Source organism: Arachis stenosperma, chromosome 4 (assembly GCF_014773155.1).
Source record: "Arachis stenosperma cultivar V10309 chromosome 4, arast.V10309.gnm1.PFL2, whole genome shotgun sequence".
NCBI classification, from domain to species: Eukaryota; Viridiplantae; Streptophyta; class Magnoliopsida; order Fabales; family Fabaceae; genus Arachis; species Arachis stenosperma.
The window spans coordinates 118,617,157-118,625,257 of record NC_080380.1 but is presented as its reverse complement, the minus strand read 5'-3'; the positions used below and the strand labels follow the sequence as shown (position 1 = coordinate 118,625,257).

General features: G+C 37.8%; 1 non-coding gene across 1 annotated transcript; it reads right to left on the bottom strand.

Annotated features, from left to right (window-relative positions):
- Window positions 1–4,963: 4,963 nt before the first annotated feature.
- Window positions 4,964–5,067, bottom strand: LOC130978684 (small nucleolar RNA R71). Its single transcript, XR_009086303.1, has one exon. It is a non-coding gene; the product is annotated as a small nucleolar RNA R71 (small nucleolar RNA).
- Window positions 5,068–8,101: the final 3,034 nt, after the last annotated feature.

Genomic DNA, 8,101 nt, shown 5'->3' with positions numbered 1-8,101 from the left:
GCAGATGGAGACAGGTATCATGTTTTATGAGATGTACGGGCCGTTTGTTTACGAGGATCCTATTTTTGGGAGTTATTTTATCTGTAGGATACCTCGTGTTAGGTTTTACAACGTAACAGACCATTCTTTCACCCTATAGATAGTCCAAATTTTGATGCAGCTATGCCGTACGACTTCCTATTATCATAGTCACATCCGAACGAACCTACACACGTGTTTTCTTCTCATCCAGTGCATGAGGCTTCACCTGAGCACAACCTAGATGATGTGCATGTCCCTCAGCCTCCACTTGAGGCAGCTGCACCTTCGGGGACACAGTCTCTACGTTTTTCTGTGGATTAGTTAGTCGCCCAGTATGGACCACTGGATGAGGCCCTCACGCCAGTCTACGCTAACGGACCTATCCATGTGAACTGTGATGTTGGCAACCCTGCTAATTTGGAGGCCCCAAAGGAGGAGGAGGATCCAGAAGAAAATCCTGGGTGTAGAGTTAACCCTACTTTTGTTAGAATATGGGAGGGGCTAGAGATGCCTAGACGACTAGGTTAGTGTGGATGCAAATTTAGAGGCTTTCTGAATAAGCCAGGCCCTGGAACATCGGATGTACATAGATGTATGTATTATGTATCTATTATGAATGGATGTAATATACCTGAATTTGGTTAACGAGTTTGTGGATAATTGTATTCTATAATGTGTGTGTGTGTGTGTTTAATATCTGTACTTACTATTTTTTATGAATATATTATTAACCATCTTGTACAGACTACCTCGTCTTTTCAATAAAATTTCTCTTTAATTACAAAAAAATATATATTACCCGAAAACCGTACATAAATTTTAACAACAACCCATATTTATATATCATATTAAAGTTATAAGTTAAATAAGTTAGTAACATTTTATCTCTAGTATGATCATGACGTACTAGGAGTAGGGTTGTTATATGCAGCAACTAATTATGATGCATATCTATCCCTAATGCTGGCCATGAGCTCACACGTTGCTTGACTACCTGTAAGAACCATAATTCTTATCGACCGTTTAGATAATATAAAATAATTTAATCATCCAAAATAGGTTTCAGAAATTAGAAGTCTTAATTTAGAAATTTAACGATGAGATTTGAATTTAGTGAAATTTTCTGAGTGGGAAAATGTAATTTTCAGCAAAAAATTGCGTAAAAATACGCACCGATAATTTAGTCAGCGGTACCGGCTTAAGTCTGTCCAGTACTAATGAGCGGATAATTTATATGCTTTTTGGCATTATTTTTAGGTAGTTTTTAGTAAGATCTAGCTACTTTTAGGGATGTTTTCATTAGTTTTTATGCTAAATTCACATTTCTGGACTTTACTATGAGTTTGTGTGTTTTTCTGTGATTTCAGGTAATTTCTGGCTGAAATTGAGGAACCTAAGCAAAACTCTGATAAAAGGCTGACAAAGGACTGCTGATACTGTTGGATTCTGACCTCTCTGCACTCGAAATGGATTTTCTGGAGCTACAGAACTCCAAATGGTGCGCTCTCAACAGCGTTAGAAAGTAGACATTCAAAGCTTTACAGAAATATATAATAGTCCATACTTTATTCAAGATTAGATGACGTAAACTGGCACTCAACGCCAGTTCCATGTTGTATTCTGGACTCAAACGCCAGAAACACGTCACGAACCAGAGTTGAACGCCAAAAACACGTTACAACTTGGCGTACAACTCCAAGATAAGTCTCAGCTCGTGTAAAGATCAAGCTCAGCCCAAACATACACCAAGTGGGCCCCGGAAGTGGATTTATGCATCAATTACTTACTTCTGTAAACCCTCGTAGCTAGTTTAGTATAAATAGAACTTTTTACTAGTGTATTATATGTCTTTGATTGTAAGGTCTTTTGACCATTCGGTCTTCTGATCACGTTTGGGGGCTGGCCATTTGGCCATGCCTGAACCTTCATCACTTATGTATTTTCAACGGTGGAGTTTCTACACACCATAGATTAAGGGTGTGGAGCTCCGCTGTACCTCAAGTTTTAATGCAATTACTACTATTTTCTATTCAATTCAGCTATTCCTGTTCTAAGATATTCGTTGCACTTCAACATGATGAATGTGATGATCCGTGACACTCATCATCATTCTCACCTATGAACGCGTGACTGACAACCACTTCCGTTCTACCTCAGACCGGGCGCATATCTCTTGGATTCCTTAATCAGAATATTCGTGGTATAAGCTAGATTGATGGAGGCATTCATGAGAATCCGGAAAGTCTAAACTTTGTCTTAGGTATTTCGAGTAGGATTCCGGGATTCAATGACTGTGACGAGCTTCAAACTCGCGATTGTTGGGCGTGATGACAAACGCAAAAGAATCAAGGGATTCTATTCCAACATGATCGAGAACCGACAGATGATTAGCTGTGCCGTGACGGAGCATTTGGACCTTTTTCACTGAGAAGATGGGATGTAGCCATTGACAATGGTGATGCCCTACATACAGGTTGCCATGGAAAGGAATAAGAAGGATTGAAGGAAGGTAGTAGGAAAGCAAAGATCCAACAGGGACAAGAATCTCCAAACACTTATCTGAAATTCCCACCATTGAATTACATGAGTAACTCTATCTTTATTTTCTGCTTTATTTATTATTCGAAAACTCCATAATATTTATTATCCGCCTAACTAAGATTTACAAGATGACCATAGCTTGCTTCATACCAACAATCTCCGTGGGATCGATCCTTACTCACGTAAGGTATTACTTGGACAACCCAGTGCACTTGCTGGTTAGTTATGCGGAGTTGTGACTAAGTGTGATTTACGTTTGAGAGCGCTACCAAGTTTTTGGCGCCATTGTTGATGATCACAATTTCGTGCACCAAGTTTTTGGCGCCGTTACCGGGGATTGTTCGAGTTTGGACAACTGACGGTTCATCTTGTTGCTCAGATTAGGTAATTTTCTTTTCAAAAAGTTTTCAAAAATCCTTCAAAAATTTTTCTTTGTTTTCGTTTTTTTCCAAAAATTATTTTCGAATAAAAATACAAAAAAATTAAAAAAAATTAGAAAATCATAAAAACCAAAAATATTTTTGTGTTTCTTGTTTGAGTCTTGTGACATGTTTTAAGTTTGGTGGCAATTGCATATTCATTTTGTTCTTGCAATTTTCGAAAATTCATGCATTCATAGTGTTCTTCATGATCTTCAAGTTGTTCTTGATAAGTCTTCTTGTTTGATCTTGATGTTTTCTTGTTTTGTGTCTTTTACTGTTTTTCATGTGCATTTTTGCATTCATAGTGTCTAAGCATTAAAGATTTCTAAGTTTGGTGTCTTGCATATTTTCTTTGCATCAAAAATTTTTCAAAAATATGTTTTTGATGTTCATCATGATCTTCAAAGTGTTCTTGGTGTTCATCTTGAAATTCATAGTGTTCATGCATGCATTAAGTGTTTTGATCCAAAATTTTTATGTCTTGGGTCATATTTGTGTTTTTCTCTCTCCTCATTAAAAATATCTTTTCCTTTTTTCTCTCAAAATTTCGAAAATTTGGGTTGACTTAGTCAAAAAAATTTTAAAATTAGTTGTTTCTTGTAAGTCAAGTCAAATTTTCAAATTTTAAAAATCTTATCTTTTTAAAACTTTTTCAAAATTCAAATCTTTTTTCATTTTTCTTTCATGATTTTCGAAAATTTCAAAAATTATTTTTCAAAATCTTTTTCTTAATTTTATTTCAAAATTTTTGAAACTTAACTAACAAGTAATGTGATTGGTCCAAAAATTTGAAGTTTGTTACTTTCTTGTTAAGAAAGGTTCAATCTTTAAATTCTAGAATCATATCTTTTAGTTTCTTGTTAGTTAAGTAATTAATTTTAATTTTAAAAATTAAATCTTTTCTAACCATATCTTTTTAATCATAAAATTTTATCTTTTTTTTCAAAAATTTGATTTTAAAATATCTTTTCTAACTTCTTATCTTCTTATCTTCTTATCTTTTCAAATTTGATTTTCAAATCTTTTTCAACTAACTATTTGACTTTTTGTTTGTTTCTTATCTTTTTCAAAACCACCTAACAACTTTTCTCTCTCTAATTTTTGAAAATACCTCCCTCTTTTTCAAAAATTCTTTTTTTAATTAATTAATTATTTTAAATTTTAATTTTAATTTTATTTCTTATCTTAATTTTCGAAAATCATTAACTCCTTTTCAAAATTATTTTCGAAATTCTTTCCCTCTCCTCTTCTTCTATTTATTTATTTATTTACTAACACTTCTCTTCACCTCTCTTCATCTCAAATCACTACCCCTATCCTCACCCTTCTGTTTGGATTCTCCTTTCTTTATTCCCCTTCTTCTTCTACTAACAATAAGGAACCTCTTTACTGTGACATAGAGGATTCCTCTTCTCTTCTTTTCTTGTTCTCTTCTCTTTCATATGAGCAGGAACAAGGAAAAAGGCATTCTTGTTGAAGCTGACCCTGAACCTGAAAGGACTCTGAAGAGGAAACTAAGAGAAGCCAAATTACAATAATCCAGAGACAACCTTACTGAAATTTTCGAACAAGAGAAGGAGATGGCAGCCGAACCTAACAACAATAATGCAAGGAGGATGCTTGGTGATTATACTACACCTACTTCCAAGTTTGATGGAAGAAGTATCTCAATCCCTACCATTGGGGCAAATAATTTTGAGCTGAAACCTCAACTAGTTGTTCTAATGCAACAAAACTGCAAGTTTCATGGACTTCCATCAGAAGAACCCTATCAGTTTTTAACTGAGTTCTTGCAGATCTATGAGACTGTAAAGACGAATGGAGTAGATCCTGAAGTCTACAGGCTCATGCTTTTTCCTTTTGCTGTAAGAGACAGAGCTAGAGCATGGTTGGACTCTCAACCTAAAGATAGCCTAGACTCCTGGGATAAGCTGGTCACGGCCTTCTTGGCTAAGTTCTTTCCTCCTCAAAAGCTGAGCAAGCTTAGAGTGGATGTTCAAACCTTCAAACAAAAAGATGGTGAATCCCTCTATGAAGCTTGGGAAAGATACAAGTAGATGACCAAAAGATGTCCTTCTGACATGTTTTCAAAATGGACCATGATAGATATATTCTATTATGGTCTGTCTGAGTTCTCTAAGATGTCACTGGACCATTCTGCAGTTGGATCCATTCACCTAAAGAAAACGCCTGCAGAAGCTCAAGAACTTATTAACATGGTTGCAAATAACCAGTTCATGTACACTTCTGAGAGGAATTCGTGAATAATGGGACGCCTCAAAGGAAGGGAGTTCTTGAAATTGATGCTCTGAATGCCATATTGGCTCAGAACAAAATGTTGACTCAGCAAGTCAACATGATTTCTCAAAGACTGAATGGATGGCAAAATGCATCCAACAGTACTAAAGAGGCATCTTCTGAAGAAGAAGCTTATGATCCTGAGAACCCTACAATGGCAGAGGTAAATTACATGGGTGAACCTTATGGAAACACCTATAATTCATCATGGAGAAATCATCCAAATTTTTCATGGAAGGATCAACAAAAGCCTCAACAAGGCATTAATAATGGTGGAAGAAATAGGCTCAGCAATATCAAGCCTTATCCATCATCTTCTCAGCAACAGACAGAGAATTATGAACAGAGTACATCTAACTTAGCAAATTTAGTCTCTGATCTGTCAAAGGCCACTTTAAGTTTCATGAGTGAAACAAGGTCCTCCATCAGAAATCTGGAGGCACAAGTGGGCCAGCTGAGTAAGAAAATCATTGAAACTCCTCCTAGTACTCTCCCAAGCAATACTGAAGAAAATCCAAAAAGAGAGTGCAAGGCCATTGATATAATCAATATGGCCGAACCTAGAGAGAAAGAAGAGGACGTGAATCCCAATAAGGAAGACCTCATGGGACATCTCTCAAGCAAGAAGGAGTTCCCTATTGAGGACCCACGGGAATCTGAGGCCCATATAGAGACCATAGAGATTCCATTAAACCTCCTTCTGCCATTCATGAGCTTTGAAGACTATTCTTTCTCTGAAGAAGATGAAGATGTAACTGGAGAGCAAGTTGCTCAATATCTAGAAGCTATCATGAAGCTGAATGCCAAGTTGTTTGGTAATGAGACTTAGGAAGGTGAACCTCCCTTGCTCATTAGTGAACTAGATACATGGGTTCAGCAAACTTTACCTCAAAAGAGACAAGATCCTGGCAAATTCTTAATAACATATACCATAGGCACCATGACCTTTGACAAAGCTCTGTGTGACCTAGGGTCAGGCATAAATCTTATGCCACTCTTTGTAATGGAGAAACAGGGGATCATTGAGGTACAGCCTGCCATATTCTCATTACAAATGGCAGACAAGTCAGCAAGACAAGCTTATGGATTGGTAGAGGACGTGTTGGTAAAGGTTGAAGGCCTTTACATCCCTGCTGATTTCATAATCTTAGACACTAGGAAGGAGGAGGATGAATGCATCATCCTTGAAAGACCTTTCCTAGCCACAGCAGGAGCTGTGATAGATGTTAACAGAGGAGAATTAGTCCTTCAATTGAATGGGGACTACCTTGTGTTTAAGGCTCAAATATCTTCTTCTTTAACAATGAAGAGGAAGCATGAAAAGCTTCTCTCAGTACAGAGTCAAACAAAGCTCCCACAATCAAATTCTAAGTTTGGTGTTGAGAGGCCACAGCCAAACTCTAAGTTTGGTGTTGAATCCCCACATCCAAACTCTAAGTTTGGTGTTGGGAGTCTACAACATTGACCTGATCACCTGTGAGGCTCCATGAGAGCCCACTGTCAAGCTATTGACATTAAAGAAGCGCTTATTAGGAGGCAACCCAATTTTTATTTATCTAATTTTATTTTATTTTCATTGTTATTTTATGTTTTATTAGGTTCATGATCATGTGGAGTCACGAAAAAATATTAAAATTAAAAAATAGAATCAAAAACAGCAGAAGAAAAATCACGCCCTGGAGGAAGGACTTACTAGCGTTTAAACACCAGTAAGGAGCATCTGGCTGGCGTTCAACGCCAGAACAGAGCATGGATCTGGCGTTGAACGCCAGAAACAAGCAGCATCCTGGCGTTTAAATGCCAGGAATATACCCTGAGGAGAGCTAGCACTGAACGCCAGAAACAAGCATGGAACTGGCGTTCAACGCCAGAAACATGCTGCAGCTTGGCGTTGAATGCCCAGAACATGCATCACCTCGGCGTTTAAATGCCAGAATTGCATGCAAAGGCATTGTACATGCCTAATTGGGGCAGGGATGTAAATCCTTGACACCTCAGGATCTGTGGACCCCACAGGATCATCTCAGGATCTGTGGATCCCACAGGATCCCCACCTACCATATTCTCCCCTCTTCTCAACATTCATCCTCTTTTTCCAATAAACACTCTTCCCCAAAACCCTTCACCAATCACCTCAATCTCTCTTCCCAATTACCCCCTTCATCACTCACATCCATCCACTCTTTCCCCAAAACCCCACCTACCTTCAAAATTCAAAATTTCTTTCCCACCCAAACCCACCCTAAATAGCCGAACCTACTCCCTCTCCCCTCACTATATAAACCCCTCTATTCTCCTTCATTTTCACACAACACAACTCCCTCTCCTATACCTTGGCCGAATACACCTTTCTCCACTCTCCTCCATATTTTCTTCTTCTTCTTCTTTTCTTTCTTCTCTTGCTCAAGAGCGATCAATATTCTAAGTTTGGTGTGGTAAAAGCATAAGCTTTTTGTTTTTCCATTACCATTGATGGCACCTAAGGCCGGAGAAACCTCTAGAAAAGGGAAAGGGAAGATAAAAGCTTCCACCTCCGAGTCATGGGAGATGGAGAGATTCATCTCCAAAGCCCATCAAGACCACTTCTATGATGTTGTGGCTAAGAAGAAGGTGATCCCTGAGGTCCCTTTCAAGCTCAAGAAAAATGAGTTTCCGGAGATCCGACATGAGATTCAAAGAAGAAGTTGGGAAGTTCTGACCAACCCCATTCAACAAGTCGGAATCTTGATGGTTCAAGAGTTCTATGCCAATGCATGGATCACTAGGAACCATGATCAAAGTATGAACCCGAATCCAAAGAACTATCTTACAATGTGACG